An 18,645-nucleotide genomic window follows, 5' to 3' on the forward strand; every position below is an offset into this window, starting at 1 on the left:
TATCTGCAAGCAATGTACTTAAACCCATTGAGCACATTGGAATTTGTACTTACAAATGTACTTAGTAATTCATTGATTATACCTTAAATTGATATTGTCTATCTGTCTATGTGTTTCGAATACTCAGAGAGAGAGAGAGAGGGAGAGAGAGAGAGAGAGAGCCTTGAGCAAACACTTGATATTAAGATTAAACTAGTCAAAAATGTTACATTTAATTGAAGCCATTCAAGGATGATTACATGGGCACAATTTGAATACGGCCAGAGAGATCTCCACAGAAAAAATGCTTCTCCCTTTGTTGCATTACTCTTCGTCTGTTCAGCAAGAAAGAAAAGTTTATGGAGTCAATGTCGGCAGTCTCCTCCACTATGTCATGTCAAAGTTGCAAAAGATTGCATTGCTGCCTTATTGTAATTACTGTCATAAGATTTAGGTCTTTGTCCACCACTTCCACGTCTATGAAAGCATTGTTTGCCAAACTTGCTGCCTCTTGATCCATAGGCACATAGCAACCTTCAACAATGTGAGAACGCTTGTACCAAAAGGAGATTATTAATGTCTGTGTCGCAAGCATATACTTGACAATGAAAGTGTCAAGAGAAATCTCGCAACATATGCCATCTGTTTCTTTCACATGCCACCCTCGATCAAGAAGTTTATCACACAAGAGGGAATCAAATGATTTGCAGAGCAGCATTGTTTTAGCACCATGTACTTTGCAGGTATGAAATAACTCAACAAAGAGACCAATAGGACAAAAATTTGCAAGTTTCACCAATTTAGAGGGTACAGAGTCTCAGAGAGACCTCTGAACATCCCTATAGAGCTTGCTCCTCAATGCCTCCTCATTCATTGTTGTGTCGGGAATGGGCCAATCCATAGAGTTCCAGTTGGTTGGTAGTGGAACCTTCACCAACACTCCTCTCTGATTCCTTTGATTGAGTTGGTAGAAATGGTCATAGAAGAAAATGCCCTCGTCTGCCATGCTTTTGCTAGTTCTGCCAGCATATTGCAAGACTCCAATATGAGCATGGGTCGCAGAGATGAGACCTATAATGCACTCCAGTGGCTCCCATTCTTCATATGATGAAGGATAAACATCTGTGAATGTAATAGATTAGAATAAATACAAACATCTGTATAACCTAATTATATACATGTGATAAAAGAAGAAGAAAAATAGATTCTCATTTGAAATTAAGATAACATTTATAGAGGAGTGCTAAATAATTAACTTACAGTTGCACCGTGGATTATGCACCATGGAGACATCACCGCCATTAGCAATCACATCGGAGTGAGTGAAAACATGTTGAACAAAGACTTCTTTCACAGTCTTCTTACCGACCTCGACTTTGAAATCCAGAACTCTTGCTTTCCATGCAAAACAAAATATGTTTGTTGCTTTCGAGCTTTTTCTCCTTCTTGGCTGCATAAGAACCCAAGAACCTTTGCTTATCCTCTGCTCTTGCCACCTCTTATCTGTAGTGAGAGAGTTTGAGATTGAGATAGTGCTTATGCTACTACATGGTCTTCTTGGAACACTAATGGTGAGGCTGGTTGGGGACAGTGTAGAGCAACCTCTAGAACTTCTTGGGCGGGTAGAAGACGAAGCCATAGGTAAAATGGAGGGAGAATGAGGTTTGAAAGCCTTTCATAAAGGTAGTGGATATCTTTTAATGAAGAGAGAGAGCTAGCTATTGATCAGTAGTCAGGTGTCATGAGCTTGACGGCTACTAGCAGTGGGCCCTACTTTGTGAAAGCAGGAAGTTACCTTACGAAAATGGGACAAAACTCAATATTTTAAAATCTTTTCTTTCATTTTTGTGTTGCTTTCCATGTATTTCTACTTTACGTAAGGTTGCTGCTCATTGGCTGCGCCTTCCTTTCTCTCTCTTTAATAAGGCCGTCCAAATGACCTCCAAAATTTCCTAATGATTGCACACTAAGTAATACTACTCTCTATTGTCTGCCTTGAGCTCCAAACTGTGTGTGTTTCCCTGCAACCCTATTTTCAACAATTGGTATCATAGTAGGTTGCATCTTCTTGGGCATAGTCACCAGCATCGCCAGCACATGTCTGCTTGCTTTCTTCGATTTGGGTGAGCTTTGGTGAGCATCAAAAGGTCGACAAATACTTTGGAGAGTTTGTAGAGCTTGGTCTGCTTAGAATTTTGATTTGGGCTCATTTCGGCCTTCATTTTCACAACATGAAATATGGCACGTGCAATTTCATCCTTTTGTGCACAATTCTTGTCAGTGCTATTTTTGGCATAACATGTCTCTTACAGTCTTCTATGGATTGTGCTACATACCACATGTTGGTCTTGCTTTGTTTCTCCTCTTTTTGAACAATTTTCACATCAGGTGCAGGCACTCGCTATGGATAACAACACTCATAGATGTGTTCAAGATGTTTATTGCTAAGGATAAACTGGATGGGGACAATTACCCGATAGGGATAAGAACATGATGCAACATGTTCTTGTGTCAAAGGGCCAATGTAATGTGCAAGGCATTGATGTATGTCCTTGTTCTATGGATACAGGCGATGTTGAGGATGTTGCAAGTTTTGGTGGCAGGATTGTTGTTGTTAGAGCTAGTTTGCCTATGGTTGAACAGGCCCGTTGGGATGTTAGAGATGCGCAAGCTCATGCATTAATTGCATTATCTATGAAGAGCACTATTACTTCTTACATTCGTTCAGCTAAATCTTCAAAACTAGTTTGGGATATTTTGGTTGGTCTTTATGCAAGTCGCAATGAGGTTAAAATTGCATTGTTGCGTGAAGAGCTGGAATCAAAGATTATGCATGAGGAAGATGACATGGAAACTTTCATTGCTAGTATCAAGGATATAAATGAGCAACTCATTTCTATAGGCAAAGTCATTTCAAAGTGTTCCCTTGTGCAGAATCTTCTTGATGCCTTGCCAGATTCTTACCAAACTTTAGCTAGTACTTGGAGACTTATGACCCAAGGAAATCCTGACGTTGTCAGTTTTGATACATTATGCACATTGTTTTTGCAAGAGTCACTTTCAAGAAAGAACAAGGCTAAACAGAGTGCAATTGAACATGATTTTATTGTTGCTCAAAGAAAAAGTGGTAACAGCAATGTAGCCAATTCTCATGGTTCCTCCGCCAGTGGAAAATCACATGTTCCTAATGCTCCTGCCGGCAACACTTTGTCTAAGAATTCTAATGAAAAGGAAAAACAGAAGATGTGTTTCCATTATTGCAAGGCTAATGATCATTTGATTAAGCAGTGTCCTAAATTGAAGGCAAAGGAGAGTAAGAAGAAAGAGGCCGGTTCCACTACAAGTGTAGTTATTGTAGAGTCTTCTGTGAAAGGAGATTGTGATGTTGATGTGAATGCATAGTGGGCATTTGTTGCAGAGTGCACTTATAATCATTCTGTTTATGATGCATGTATGTCAGTTGCTGTAGATTCTCATGTGTGGTACGTCAACAATGGTGCTACAAAGCACATTATATCACATCTTGACTTGTTTATTTCTGTCAAGGTTGTCCCTCATGGGAATATAGTGGCACTTGTGCCAATAATACCTCTTATCCGGTCCAGGGAGTTGGAAAGGTTGTGTTGACTACTGCGGTAGTTCTTTCACACTTGTTGATGCACTTTATGTACCTAGGATTAAGAAGAATCTTTTGCCTATATCTGCACTTGCTAGACTTGGGCATGTTGTGAAATTTGTGCATGACAGATGTACAGTTCATGATCTCAATTTTGGAGGTGAAATTGTTGCATCAAGCATTTTGTATTGTGGGCTGTATAAGCTCACTTTGTATAACAAGGTTGGGCAAAATTTTGCAAATGAATTTGTGGATTCAAAGATTGTTTCATATGCAAAACTTTGGCATGCACGTTTTGGGCATCTGAATTTTTTCAATTTGTTGCATTTGCAGAAATTTGATATGGTTGCTTCTTTGCCACCTTGTGAAGCACCTCTGAATCATGTTTGTGAAGGATTTTTTTTGGGTAGGATGCAGCTTTCAAAATTTCCAAAGGATGGTTCAGTTAGGGCTACATGTAAATTGCAACTTGTGCATAGTGATGTCCGTTCAGATCGAGGGGGAGAGTATATGTCTCATGAGTTTAATGCATTTCTGGATAGTCGTGGGATAAAACACCAATGTACAATGCCATATACACCTCAGCAAAACGATGTTGTTGTGAAACGAAAATAGGTTGCTTACAAAAATGGCACGATGTATGGTCAAAAGTCAAGCTTTTCCACATTCGTTTTGGCTTGAGGCTATCATGTGTGCCACTTATGTACTTAACAGGTGTCCTACCAAAGCTTTGCGGTCTATGACTCCATATGAAGTATAGCATGATAGAAAACCTTCTATTGATCACATGCACGTTTTTTGTTGTTAGGCTTATGCTTTGGTGCCACAAACGCAACGTAGAAAATTGGATGATAAGGTTGTTAAATGCTTTTTTTTTAATTAAGTAATGAAATCGAAGGTTACAAGTTGTACCATCCACAAACAAAGTGTATCTTGGTTTCATGAGATGTTGTGTTTGTGGAAGATTATGTTCAGCCCTTGTTGTCATGTACTGGAGACGGTAATGTAATCTCACGGGACATTTATGACAGTCTGTTGCCTCTTTTCAGTGGTGGAAATTTGAATGTAAATTCCAATGAGGCAAATGTACAGCCTATGGGGGTTTCAAAAAATTCTACGGGTCAGCCTATTACTGATGCAGATGTACTTGATGTGGATGTTGGAAATAGGATTGCAAGGAAACACACACAGCTTAGAGAAGACCAAGAATCTCAAGGCACGCAATAAAGAGTATGTATTACTTAGTGCACAATGAAAGATTAAGTTATCCCTAGAGTGATGGGCGTATATACAATGCACGAGGGAAAAAAACCTCCTAGTGAGGGAAAATTTCATTGGCGGTCCTAAGTGTGCTCACACATCGCTACCACATATGTATGGTAACAAATCCCCCCCTAGGAGTGATGTGGTTAATGAGAGCTGGCACATAGAGTATAGGGAAGTGCCATGTCCTAAGGACATGATCAGCTCACAAAGGGAAGTAAGCCCAAATCTTTGCAGAAAGCTTTGAAGTTCTCACGAGACAATGCCTTTGTGAAAAGATATGCAAGGTTGTTGGCACATAAGCCAAGTTGATCTCTCCTATTGAGAGTCTCTCCCTGACATATTGATAATGCACCTCAAGGTGCTTTGTGCGAGCATGAAAAAATGGGTTCCTTGCAACTGCCAATGCGTTGTAACTCTTAGTGTAGATGATGTTGGCAGTGTCTTGCCAACACCCAAATTAGCCATAAGGAATCTTAGCCATACACACTCTACCATAGATGTGAACATTACCATGTACTCAACCTCACAATCGGAAGTGTCCACAGTAGGTTGCTTCTTGCTCAACCATGATATGCATGAATTTTCGAGCATGAAACAAAACCCACCAATGGACACTTGTGTGCCATTACAACGAATCCAATCTGAGTCCAAAAAAGCATGTAAATATGAATACAATGATTCCCCCTTGGGATAAAACAACCCAAGATCCACTCAAGTAGCAAAAGATCCACTTAGCAGCCTACTAATGCTTAGACCCTAGGCTATGCATAAATTTGTTGACTTGTGAGACTACAAATTGAATATCATGCCTCGTATTGCATACATAAATAAGGCATCCAACTTGGTAAAGAGTGACATCGGCAAGATCACCAACATCATGAAGACTCAACTTCAAACCTGTTTTCATGGGAGTGGCAATAGGCTTGTAGTCCTTAAGTCCAAACTTACATAGCAATGTCTTTATGTAATGTGTTTGACACAAGGTAATACCACCATCACACTGCTTAAACTATATGCCCAAGTAATGGTGCAACATCCCTAAATCTTTCATCTTGAAAGTAGCATTGAAATCAGCCTTAAATTCAGTAGTATGTGTCTAATTCTGACTAGTGATCAGCATATCATCCACATATAGAACAACAATGAGAAGTACATCACCTTCATGCTTTACATACAAACTACTTTTTGTTGGAATGTTATGAAAGCCTCATTTGATCGAATGAGTGTCAGCTTTCTCATACCAAGCACGAGGGCACTGCTTCAACCCATAAAAAGATCTCTTACATTTGCACATTTTATCCTCTTATCCTTTCTTCACAAACTCGTAAGGCTGCGGTACATACCATCCAAAATGTCTGATTGATGTACATACCATCCAAAATGAGCTGCCAATGCACAAAAAATGCATTGTAGTCATACAAAAAGTGGGAGAAAAGTCTCTTCATAATCTATGTCTTTCTGTTGTGCACAGCCTTTTGCAATATTTCGAGCCTTATAGCAATCAATTTCACCATCCGGCTTATGTTTCAACTTGTAAACCCACTTTGTACCAATGGCCTTTTTTCCAGGAGGAAAATCACATAAAGTCCATGTGTCATTTTCTATAAGTGCATCATACTCTGATTGCATGGCGGCCCTTCAATTTTTTGAATTCTATGCGTCATCAAAAGATAGAGGTTCCTCTACATCACATAGACTAGAAACAACCAAATCATAACAATCTGATGCATAAGATGCATGGCAAGAACTTGAACAAGTACAACTAGACAAAGGTGCATCCAATTTAGTGTCATGAAAAGTATACACCAGCCATTTTGGCATACCTCTAGCCTCTAACATCTACACCAGAAATAGGCTGATCCGTAATGGTTGTACATTTGCCTCATTGGAATTTACTTTCAAGTTTCCACCACTGAAAAAAGGAACAAACTGTCATAATATCTTGTGAGTTTACATTATTGTCTCTAGTACATGACAGCAAGGGCTGAATAGAATCTTTCACAAACGCAACATCTTGTGAAGCCAAGACATGCTTTGTTTGCAGATGGTACAACTTGTAACCTTTGCTTTCAGTACTATAACCAACAAAAATGCATTTGACAACCTTATCATCCGATTTTCTGCATTGCGTTTGTGGCACCAAAGCATAAGCCAAACAACCAAAAATGCACATGTGATCAATAGATAGCTTTAGCGTTACAATAATGGCAACACATCTTCTTTTTTTCCTTTTCACCAAAATTCCCAGAGGAAGTGATGTCAGCAGAAGCATTAGGAACATGTGATTTACCACTTGCATAAGAACCATGAGAAGTGGCTACATTGTTGTTACCACTTTTTCTTTGAGCAGCAATAAAGGCCTATTCAATTGCACGTTGTTTAGCCCTGTTTTTTCTTAAAAATGACTCTTGCAACAGCAATGTGCATAATGCATCAAACTTGACAACATCAAGATTTCCTTGGGTCACAAGTCTCCAAGTACTAGCAAAAGTCTGGTAAGAATCTCGCAAAGCATCAAGAACAGTCTGCATAAGGGAACCGTCAAAAATGACTTTGCCTGTAGAAATAAGTTGCTCATTAATATCCTTGATACCAGCAAGGAAAGTGTCCATTTCATCTTCCTCATGCATAATCTCCGACACGAGCTCTTTACGTAGCAATGCAATTCTAGCCTCATTGCGACTTACATAAAAACCAGCCAAAAGATCTGAAGCCTTTTTGGCAGATTTAGTTGAATGAATGTGAGGAGTAATAGTGCACTTCACAAATAACACAATCAATGCATGAGCTTGCACATCCCAGCGAGCTTGCTCAGTCGTAGATAAAAGAGCTCTGGCAGCAGCAACCCTGCCACCAAACCTACAACATCGCATGTATCCTTAGAACCAGGGCATACATCAATGCCCTGCACAAAATTCCAAATGACCTTTGACACAAGAACATGTTGCATGATGTAAGCCTGCATTGGGTAGTTGTCCCCATCCAATGTATCCTCAGCAACAAACATCTTGAACACATCTGTGTTGTTGTCAGCCATGGAGAATGCCTGCACCTGATGTCAAAACTGCCCGAAAAGAGGAGAAATGAAGCAAGACTAAGACATGCTATATAGCACAACCCAAAGAATATTATAAGGGATCTGTTATGCAAAAAATGGTAGTACTGCCCGTAGTGGAAACGAAGGTCGAAATGAGCCTGAATCAAAATTCCGATTAGAGCATGCTCTATGAGATCTCCCAAAGTATTTGTTGGCATTTTAATGCTCATCAAAGCTCACCCAAATCGGAGAAAGTGAGCAGGCATGTGCTGGTGATACTAGCGACTATGCGAGGGAGGATTCAACGTCCTCTAATACCAATTGTTGGAAATAGGGTTACAGGGAAATACACACGTCTTGGAGAAGACGAAGAAGATCAAGGCACAAAACAGAGAGTATGTATTGCTTAGTGCACAATGAAAGATTAAGTTATCCCTAGAATGATGGGCATATATACAATGCGCGGGGGGGGGGGGGGGGGCGGGGGGGGGACCTAGTGCTGGGAAAATGCCTCGAAGGTCTTAAGAGTGTTCACACACATCACTACCATGTATATATGGTAATACTGGAAAGGGTTGAGAATGAGAAAGCTAGAGGTATTCCAAAATGGCTAGTGCATACTTTGCATAATAGTAAATTGGATGCACCTTTGTCTGGTCGTACTTGTTCAGGTTATCACCATGCATCTTATGCATCAGATTTTTATACTTTGGCTGTTTCTAGTTTATGTGATGTGGAGGAACCTCTATTTTTTATGAAGCACAGAATTCCAAAAAATTGGATGGCTGCCATGCAATCATAATATGATGCACTTACAGAAAATGACACGTGGACTTTATGTGATTTGCCTCATGGTAAAAAGGCTATTGGTACGAAGTGGGTTTACAAGTTAAAACGTAAGTCGGATGATGAGATTGATCGCTATAAGGCTCAACTTGTTCCAAAGGGTTATGCACATCAAAAAGGCATAGATCATGAAGAGACTTCTCCTAGTTGGTGTATGACTATTGTGTGTTTTCTATGTGCACTGGCAGCTCATTTTGGATGGGATGTATATCAATCAGGTATTGTTATTGCTTTTTTGAATGGTGATATATTTGAGGAAGCTTATGTAACACAACCTCTTCATTTTGTCAACAAGAAAGGACAAGAAGAGGATAAAGTGTGCAAATGAAAGAAAGCTTTGTGTGGGTTGAAGTAGTCTCCTTGTACTTGGTATGAGAAAGTTACACTCATTTGGTTAAACTAGGCTTTCATAACAGTCCAACGGAAAGCACTTTGTATATAAAGCGGAGGGTGATGTACTTCTCATCGTCATTCTTTATGTTGATGATTTGATGACCACTGGACCTAATGAGACACATATTGCTAAATTTAAGGCTGATCTGAATGCTTCTTTCAATATGAAAGATTTGGAGTTGTTGCATCATTACTTGGGCATACAGTTTAAGCAGTGTGATGGTGGTATTGCCTTGTGTCAAACAAGTTACATAGAGGCATTGCTATGAAAGTTTGGACTTGAGGACTACAAAAATATTGCTACTCCCATGGAAATAGGTTTGAAATTGAGTCTTCATGATGTTGGTGATCCTACCATTGTCACTCTTTACCAAAATATTGTTGGATCCCTTATTTATGTATGCAATACAAGGCCGGATATTTAGTTTCCAATCTCACAGGCCAGCAAATTTATGCATAGCCTAGGGTCTAAGCATTGATAGGCTATCAAGAGGAGTTTTTGATACTTGTGGAACTTTGCATCTTGGTTTGTTGTATCCCAAGGGGAGATCATTGATGCCAGATTTACATGCTTTTTCAGACTCAACTTAGGCTGGTTGTTTTGACATGCGAGTGTCCACAAGTGGTTTTGTTTCATGCTCGACGGTTCATGCATATCATGATTGAGCAAGAAGCAACCTATTGTGGCCACTTCTAGTTGTGAGGTTGAGTACAGGGAAGTTTTCACAACTATTGTTGAGTGTGTATGGCTCAAACGCCTTATGGTTGATTTGGGTGTTGGATAGGACACTACCAACATCATCTACACTGACAATCAAAGTGCACTGGCAGTTGCAAGGAACCCATTTTTTCATGCTCGCACAAAGCAGATTGAGGTGCATTACCACTATGTTAGGGAGAGACTCTCAATAGGAGAGATTAGCTTGTCTTATGTGCCAACACAGGACAACCTTGCAGATCTGTTCTCAAAGGCATTGCCTAGTGAGAAGTTCAAAGCTTTGGGCTTACTCCCCTTTGTGTATTGATCATGCACTCAGGGCATGGCACTTTCCTTTACATTATGTGCAATCTCTTGTTCACTGCATCACTCCCAAGGGAAAATTGTTACCATATACATGTGGTAGTGATATGTGTGAACACACTTAGGACCGTCGGGCCATTTTTTCCCCCACAAGGAGGTTTTTTCCCCTGTGCATTGTATATACGCCCATCACTCTAGGACTAACTCATATTTCCATTGCACACTAAGTAATACTACTCTCTGTTGTGTGCCTAGGGTTTCTTCATCTTCTCCAAGTTGTGTGTGTTTCCTTGCAACCCTATTTCCAACATTAATTACTTAAGCACCATAGCACTCACGCTAACATATAACCACTAAGAGTGCATATTATATCTTGCAAGTCCTAATAAGGAGAAAAAACTACATCCAGATCAACAAGGCAAGTTGAGTATGTTCGACCCAAAAGCAAAAAGATAAATAAATCATCCTAACAATACTAGTGACACTCAACATCATTCATTACCATGTGTAAAGTAGGATGCACATAGAATATCCAAACTACAAGCGGTTGCAACATAATTTGGGGATATTCTTATTAGTAGACTCTTGGAAGTGTTAACATCCTCATTCCCACCTATCTGCGAATCAGAAATATATTGGAGAGCTTGGCATTGGCCAAAAGACAAATTGTTCTCGCTTCCCCAATACCCGGAGTACCTATATTATGCCGGTGTACAAAGCGGATTGGTTTTCCGCACTCAACAGAATTTGGAAGAAAAACCGATCATAAGAATGCTGGCAAAAGAGTGTTAATACCATCTAGTTTAAAGGGTCTGAATACATAAAGGTATTCATCTGGAAGGTGCTCTAGGGAGCCTTGCAGACTGGGAATAAGGTGCTCGCTAGAGAGATCGGCTTTGACACTTGCTCTGGCTGTAGGGTAGCCTCTGAAGGCCCCCTTCATATGTTCGACAAGTGCTCTACTTCGCGGGGACTGGTCGTTAGGGTTTGCAAATGGGTATGAAGGACTGGGAAAGTCATCTTCTTTACGGATGACCTGATCGTTGGAGGGCGTGGTTTCCAAAGCCAGGCTGTTTTGGTGTGCATACAAATTACCAAATTATGCTATCTGAACCAGGTATGGAAGTCTCGGAACCTTCGAGTTTTGGAGGAAAAACTGGATGTAGCTCATTTCGATAATATTGTGCATCTGAGAATTGAGCTCATACATGTTGTAGGAACAAGAAGAGGGGCAATTGTTAAGAATGAAGAACGGATTCATGCATTGAGATGCTTAGAACACTCAAAAGGGTAGGAGTATCATCCCTAGTTTGGTATCCTCTTGCTCTGTGTACAAGTCTCTACTGGAACCCTAGCCCCCTCAAGGCACATGTAGTGCTTGAGGGCAATTGTATTATTTTTGGAGTGATATAAATTCTCTCAACTCACAATTGTCATAATGGCAAAAAAAAAGGATATCCAAACTACAAGGTAATCCTTGCATGAGAAAACCCCTCCTCAAACACATCAAATTTAATGGTACCATGTCAACAAAGCAGAGCTCCCAAATTAGGACCAAAGGCAAGTAGAAGCCCCAACGTATAACTTTAAGGGGAAAATACCAAAATACCCTGTAATTTGTGGAAATTCCCAAAATACCCCTCAAATTTCAAACATTCCCAATTTACTCCCATATTTTGTCAAATTTTCCCAAAACACCCCCATATTTTGTCAAAACTTCTTCAAATGCCCTTCAAATTTTGCAAAAATCCCAAAATACCCCCGGTCTTAAGATTAAACATCTCCAAAAACAAATTCTTTTGGAGCTCGTCATATGAAGATTGATTGTCTATCATTGTAAGACGCTAAAACATCTGTCTAGGTGAGCTTTAGAGATGAATTTTTTTCTTTTAGACATAATTGCCCTTCTTTGTCAACTAATTCATGAAGAATTATGCATTAAGCAATAAAAAACGGATCGCTATTGTCAAAAGGAATAAATTTTGAAAAATCTAGAGCAATCCAACAAAAGGGACACAAGGGTATTTTTGGGAATTTTTGAAATTTGACGGGTATTTTGGGAATTTTCACAAATTACAGGGGTATTTCGGTAATTTTTTCCTACCTTTAATTAAACTCACAACCAAAAGCAAGTTTAGGTCGGAACACCATAAGCTCTCCACAGTGATAGGCATTGACTCAACCCTCTCTACATATATAGGTAACAAAACTTATGCAAATAGGGCTAGGTACAAATTAACTAATCCCCCAATGGACCGAATATAATTTGGCCGGTAGAGGTGGTATCTAGGATACGATAAGGACACATCTAGCTAACCCAACCAATAACCAAAATTTTGATTATACATAGTATCTATCAGTTAACATCGATGCTTATGACAAAGAAAGCAAGATGTTCATAGAATAGTTTGTCAGAATGTAATGTAAGCCTAGGATGATCAAAATAGTTATCAAAGCCATTGAATCTTACTGAACTTTGCCTAATTACACAAACTAGAATCAACTCCTTAGGACCAGCATCATATGCAAGTCATACCAAAAGCTTATAACCATTCTTGTATGTCAAACTTGCTAAAGCAAGATGTGCATGGCCCTGTACATCAAGCCCTTACACTGACCATGAGGAAAAACCAATGAATTCTGCAACTAGTAACTGACATATGCATATCTAAAGGGAAGGGACATTTATCTACTTAGTTGGCATACACTGGCCATGAGGAAAAACAATGATTCCCTCACCTACCAGCTGACATATATCTAAAGGGGAAGTTCATATATTCTACAAGTCCAACTAAGGGCATGGTCACGCGAGGTTTAGTTATATGTAAGCCTCGACAAGCTTGATGATGGCAAGTATACGGTAGGTCAAAAGGCGACCGGGAAACGCAAGTAGTGAGAGAGAGGGTGAGGTGCAGCAAGGAGAGAAAAACAGGGGCTGACTAGCAAGCAAAGGGCATTGTTTTCCAACTACGTTGAAAAAGGCATAGTTAGCCTACGAAGCCGGTGGGATGATTTTAGAAAAAGAAAGAAAGAGGAGAGTCAACAATGATGATGTGCCGACAATAAAAGAAAACAAAATTGAAATAAATTATTTTTTTTGGCGCACGCGTGAGGCGGGGCCGCGGGAGGGGGGGGGGGGGGGGGGGGGGGGGGGTGCAGGGGACGGAGGAGGCGATATGCATGACCAAGGGAGCCATGCACCTTCTTTTAATTTAATGGATCCCTACTGCTACCAGCGTCATACGTTAACGTATGTGGTTACATGAGCTTTCTATGGGTTAAATTCCTTATGGCATCCCTTTCTTCCCCTTTTAAAGGGAACATGAAACGGTAAGGTCCTAACAATTGGATTCGAAGGAATCTACTAAAGAAATGAATAAAATAGAGAAGCTACCATTTATGAAATTTTGGAAGTATGCCCTCGATTTGGAAAAATCTCTCTTGAAGTGAAATCTAGAGAGATTCCACTTCTCGCTTTCTATCCACGTTAAAAAAACTGTGAATGTGCATGTGTGAGAACTCTCTCTCTCTCTCTCTTTTTGTCATCCACGCGCAAGAGTTTCTCTCTCTCCTGTTTTGCCTAGTGCTTGTTTTCATTGCTTTAAGCAGGGTCATTTCATTAAGGATTGTCCTGATCTTAAACCTCTTCCACTACAGGATCCTCAACCCTCCTCTGACAAGAAAGAGTTTCATACTGTCCCAAAGAAAAACAGTGCCAAAAATAATAGAAACCCTAAACTTTCCTCTTCTAGGAACAAAAACAGCTTTAGCCCTCTTCTAGTGGATGTCTTTAACCCTTTCAGTTATGATCTACAACAACCAGAGCAAAATCAGCCTGATCAGGAGCCTGTTGGAGATGTGCAGAATGAAGATGTTTCTCTGGTTCAAGTCCCTCTTAAAACTTCAAGTCTTAACCCGGCTCAGAACCTCTCCTCCCCCCTTGACAGCCCGGCGAATGATTCAGGAAGTCTATCCTCTTCTTCATCTAACTCTGAGGATGGTGCTATTCCAAATACTCAAGATAAGGGGAAACAGATTATGGAAGATTCTATTTTTGCTTCTCAACTTCAAGCTCAAGACAACTTGGTTAAAGCTCAGCTCAGTATGGATGCAGACAAAGAGGTGGACATATACATGACCCAAGCTGAGGAAGAAAGACTGCCCTTGCCTCTCTCTTCTTCAACTAAGAGGAAAAAGCAGCTTTCTAAAGACCCCACAAGAGTCTCTGTTACCCTAGCTAAGCCTTCCAAGAACAGTAAAAAATGAAGTGTCCTAATATCAGAGCTACCTCTTTTAACTGTAAGGGACTGATAGACCCTAGCAGAGCTCAAATCATAAAGAACTGGATTATTGAAGATCATGTCAAACCAGGCTTTATTTGTCTTTAGGAGATCAAATCTTATGGTCAAGTGCTAACCTCTAATCTTCAAAGACTTAGTGCAGGTCATAAATGGTATAATACTTCTCATTGCAATGGCAAAGGAGGTGCTGCTTTGGGAATTGTTGAAAAGTATGCTAGTCTTTTCATTAAAGTTCAGTCCTCTGCTGATGGCCATTGGATTGTTGTAACTCTAGACAAACCTTTTGATTTTACTCTAGTCTCTGTGTAGGCTTCTAACTCTTCACGAGCAAGAACTGCCACTTGGGAAGAACTGGCCTGCCTCTCTAGTCCTTGTATTTGTGCACTAGATTTCAACATGGTAGAATATGTCCAAGACAGATGGAACCAGCTTGGGCAAGCCCTGGGAGGCAAAGAAAAAGTGCAGTGGGACAATGTAGTATCAAAATTGAAACTGGTGGACAGTTCTGAGGAAACTAGAATGACTTGGTCCAACAAGCAAAATGGGTCATGCTACAGAGCTGCTAGACTAGACAGAATCTATATGTGCAATGATTTGCTCAACAATTTTTGGCAGGTAAGTTGTACTAAGGAGAAATCTATAGTGATGTCTGATCATGCTCCTGTCATCTTAGATATTCAAAAGGATGATTGTAGCTTCAGAGCAAGATGACCTCACCTGGATCAGTCCCTTCTGTCTCTTGCAATAGTCAAAGAGAAAATAAAAGACATCTTTGATACCTCTTTCTCAGGTAATACCTCTGCTTTTAAAGCTTGAGACTGTGCTATCAAGAAAACTCAAAAGTCTTTATTTGAGTTTAAAGCTAAGGCCAAAGAAATTAGGAGTAGCAGAAGAATGATGATAAGGAGACAGATTGATATTTTAGAACAAGGCCTCTCTCCTGGTGATTCTCCTAGCTCCCAATTAGGTGAGCTGAAAGCTAATCTTAGAGATGAAGAGCTCTTATCTGCTAAGGCCTCAATCCTATGGACAAGAGATTTTTGGGCTGGTAAAATTGACAAACCTGATAAACATATGTTTACTCTTCTTAAAAAAAAGAAGGCCAAAGATTTTATACCTTTCTTGAAAAACAAAGAAGGTCTTATTGTGAGTTCTCATGATCAGAACTTGAAGGTTGCTGAGCATTTTTTCATGGACATCTTTTCTTCCCCTCCTAAAAGAGGAGCTATCCATACCAAAGCTAGAGCTGATATTGCTAGGATAAGGAAAAAAACAATTCCTGTGAAAATAGCTCATTGGATGGATCAGCCCCTTACAGAGGGGGAGTTAAAAGATGCCATAGAGTCTATGAAGGATATCGTGGCCTTGATGGTATTCCTAATGAGTTCTTTAAAATGTATAAATATTTTCTTGTCCCACATCTGATGTCCATATGGATTGAGGCTGTAAGAGTAGGAGCTCTTTCCACCTCTATGAATACTGGTGTGATTAGGCTCATTCATAAAAGGGGAGCTAAGGGGGACCTAGGTAATTGGAGGCCTATCTCCTGTCTGACTTCTATTTATAAAGTCTTCTCCTTGTCTTTAGCCAGAAGACTGAGTCCTCTGATGAATCAGATCATTTTGCCTTAGCAGAAAGGCTTTATAAAGGGCAGATTCATATTAGATGCCATTATTGCTTTGTGGGAGGCATTTGATTTCCTTCAGGACATTGAGTTGGACTTCATCTTTTTCAAGATAGACTTTGACAAGGCTTATGACAGGATGGAATGGGATTTTATCTTTCAATCTCTGCATGACATTGGCTTTGGCAAGATGTTTATTAAATTCATTCAAGTTCTTTTTGGCAATGCTTTTGCAAGGGTAGCTATTAATGGTGAGTTATCTGCTACCTTTCCCTTACAAAGGTCTATAAGACAAGGCTGCCCTATAGCCCCTCTGCTATATGCTATATGCTCTGATTCTCTAGGATGGCTGGTTCAGGATGCATTAGAAAAAGGTCATATGAAAGGGATAAAAATCCCAGGAGCTGCCAAAGACCTTGTTCTTCAACAATTTGCAGATGATACTAACTCTATTATGTCCAAAGATACAGATACAGTGGAATGCTTTTGGAAATTCTTAGACACTTTTTGTTTGGCCAATGGTTCTGTCATTAATCACAGTAAGACTAGCTATAAGGCTAACCATGCACAGATCCCTCAAGTCATATCTGAAGCTGGTTGCCATGAAATTAGAGAGGGTCAAGTCTTCACGTTGTTAGGAATACCAATGGGTTTCAAGATCTCCTATGCTCAGAGATGGGAGTGGGTCATGGATAAGTTCAAACTTAAAATAAGGAAATGGCAGTTTCATCAGTCCTCTGTTCCTTCAAGAGCCTTTATTCTTAATCATTATCTGCTTCCCTCCTTAATCTTTTTCTTGTCTTGCTGGTGTCCAGCTAAATATCAATTGAATCAGGTATTTACTCTGGCATAATCTTTTCTATGGGGAGGTGACTTGGACCATCCAAAGATCTCCAAGGTTCCATGGGATATTTTTTGTTTACCTAAAGAGAATGGAGGCCTTGGCATCCTCAACCTATCTCTTATCTCTACTAAAATGGCTGCCAAATGGATCTTCAGAGCAGCAGACTCAGAAGACTACTGGGCTCTACTCCTCAAAAGGGATGTACATAAATTTAAATTGTAGAAATATAAAGATTGGATTAATCTTCAGCTCAGAGATGTTCTTTTGTCCCCAGCAACATGCATCCCTTAGGGCTCCAAACTTGTTTGCAGAATGTGGAACTCATGGAATACTGTCAAAGCCAGACGGAAAACTACCAAAGAGTTTTTACCTAATCATGTTAACTTTTTGCTAGATTCTTTCTGGTTTGGCTATTTTGCAGACAAGGCCAAAGTGGGTATCAATAGAAAAGCTCATAAATGCTATAAGGCTGGAATCAGGCATTGGAAGGATATATTGATCAATGGACAACTCAAAACTGCTGATTCTCTTCAAAATGAGTTCTCCATTTCACCTACAGATGCCAGGTGGTGTATTCAAAGAGCAAAACAGTGTATGGCCAAGCTAAGGATACTAGCAAAAGCAATGCAAGCCACTTGTGGGACTTTTTACATTGCAAAGCAAGTATATTCTCAGTTCAAACCTACAGGATCAGTGGATAACTCCCTCAAGCAAAAACTCAATAGAAAATGGAAGGTGGATTGGAGCAACAAACAATGGACTTATAGATTTAAATGTTTATGGGCCTATCCATATGCCAATAAACAGAGCACCCTCATGTGGTTCATCATTCATCAGGGCATTAGGACTGCAGAAAGAGCTCTCAAAGCTGGCACGGGAAGTGGTATTTGTAGCAGATGTAATCTGTCTTCAGAAAATTGTACACACATCTGGTTTCAATGTAGCAAGAATAGAGATGTGTTACAGTTTATTCATAAAGTGCTCTCTCAGGTTACTGTGAAACCTCTGGAGTGTAAGGATCTATTGTTGGGTAATTGTAAAGGGATGGATATCCCTCTATGGAACATATGGAGAGGCTACATACTATGGTTTATATGGCTCAGAAGAAATGCTTCTGTTTTTAAGAATGATTCAGCCCCTCCTCTGTCCCTTCTGCATAGAGATCTTCTACACTCTGCAGTGCAGCTGTGCAGGCAAGTCAAAGATGTACTTTCCCAAAATGAATATGTCTCTCTCATTTAAAAAGGATGTAGATGGCAACAATGGAGGAAAATAGTCCCTCAGTATTACAACTCATGTAGACTTAAGATGAGAGAGGCCCTCTCTTTGTAATCCTTTGTTCTGGGGATACCCACCCCCTCCCTGTGGGTACTTTGTATCTTTTTTCACTCTTTTTATTCAATTCTACTTTCTTAACAAAAAAAAAGAGTTTCTCTCTCTCTCTCTCTCTCTCTCTCTCTCTCTCTCTCTCTCTCTCTCTCTCTCTCTCTCTCTCTCTCTCGGGAAACCTATAAGTGTAGGCATGGTTAAGGTGGTAGGATTGTGGTGTTTCCCATTCACCATCGGGTTCCACCCGAGCCTCCTCACATTAGCATGGGCTCACCATACTAGCTTCTTTTCGTGCACCAAGGTCCACTTCTTTCGGCTGTGAAACTCACCCTACCCTTGCAAACGCTACAAAGATACCCGCCCTCCATTATCTTGAGCCCACTCTACCC

General features: G+C 40.1%; 1 pseudogene; it reads right to left on the bottom strand.

Moving 5' to 3' along the window:
* Positions 1-376: 376 nt before the first annotated feature.
* On the bottom strand, positions 377-1,618 carry LOC147418765 (uncharacterized; annotated as a pseudogene).
* Between the last annotated feature and the right edge of the window lie 17,027 nt (positions 1,619-18,645).

This window comes from Adiantum capillus-veneris, chromosome 29, assembly GCF_014529385.1.
Source record: "Adiantum capillus-veneris isolate H3 chromosome 29, ASM1452938v2, whole genome shotgun sequence".
Taxonomy (NCBI): Eukaryota; Viridiplantae; Streptophyta; class Polypodiopsida; order Polypodiales; family Pteridaceae; genus Adiantum; species Adiantum capillus-veneris.